The sequence below is a fragment of the Sinocyclocheilus anshuiensis genome, unplaced genomic scaffold, assembly GCF_001515605.1.
Source record: "Sinocyclocheilus anshuiensis isolate Anshui unplaced genomic scaffold, SAMN03320099.WGS_v1.1 scaffold417, whole genome shotgun sequence".
Taxonomy (NCBI): Eukaryota; Metazoa; Chordata; class Actinopteri; order Cypriniformes; family Cyprinidae; genus Sinocyclocheilus; species Sinocyclocheilus anshuiensis.
In genome coordinates, this window is record NW_015537953.1 from 206,402 (window position 1) to 207,801 (window position 1,400).

Consider the following 1,400-nt stretch of genomic DNA (forward strand, 5'->3'; position numbering starts at 1 on the left):
GTACTGCAAGAATAGTATTGTGCTGAATATTGAATAGTACTGAATGTTTGTATATATTCAGCACTTGGATACTGCAAAAATACCGCAGTCCAACTGCAAAGGCCAAAAAGGTCAAATAAAACTCTAATTGAATAGCATGTTACAGTACACTCAAATAATGTAAGTTGTGCAATTGTAAAATCAGGGTCAATGAGAAATTCATTCTGTCTCAGCATCATTTGTTTGTGCTTGAGTCCGGCCTGAGGACTTTGTCCACATCACAAGTAATGTTGTCTTTTTTGATAGACAAAAAAAGGAATTGTACAATCAGGATGTTAAAATAAACAAGCGTCTCACCTTTAATGGCAAACATTGATGAGCATGTCCCTGCCTTGTTCTTCATTTTGTGGTTCCCTTAAACATTTCCGATGTGTTCTGTGCCTATTTGCAGTGCGTTTCTATAGTTGTTTGTGTTGTGAGTATTTGCAGTGCGTTTCTGGTTTAGCAGCGCATTTCTATATTTTTGTTTTTGTGTTGTGAGTATTTGCAGCCAATTTCTGTTTTCACAGAGCTTTCTTTATTTGGTTGTGTTGCGAGTATTTGCAGCACATTTCTAAACATAAACATTTTAAATATGTTGCTTTTACTATTGATTTAGTTTTACTTGCAAGAAACTAAATTGGATTTTTTTTTTTTTTTGATCTACTCCATTAGTAGTACAGCTAATGCTTCATTGATGTTTTATTCCCACTGTAACACACACTCCATCATTACATGTTTGTCTGAAGAGGTTACTTTGCTGCTTTGACATGCAAATATGATGCTATCGCTATGAAAGAAAAAGAAAAACAGTGAAAAAAGCATGTCACATGTCACTGATCAGCCACAACATTATACCTCGGACAGGTGAAGTGAATAACATTACACCTTGATTATAACATTACAATGGCGCATCAAGGGGTTGAATATATTAGGCAGCAAGTACACAGTCAGTTCAAATGAAAAAGCAGGAAGCAGGAAAAATCTGCAAGTAAAAAAGGTCTGAGTGACTTTGACATGGGCCGCATATTGATGCTAGATAGGTCAGAGCATCTCCAAAACAGGGGAGTTCCTACCAAAATTGGTGTAAGGAAGGGCAACCGGTGAACTGTCACCAGGGTCATTGGCGCCCAAGGCTCATTGATATATATCCACAGACTAGTCAGAGCGCCCATGATTACCCCTACAGTGGTCACATGCAGTGGTGTAATGTAACGAAGTAATAATACTTCGTTACAGTACTTAAGTATTTTTTGGGAGCATCTGTATTTTACTTGAGTTTTTATATTTCAGCCAACTTTTACTTTTTCTCCACTACATTTCCTAATTAAAATGTATACTTTTACTCCGATACATTTCCCCGAAGCATATTCGTTACTTAC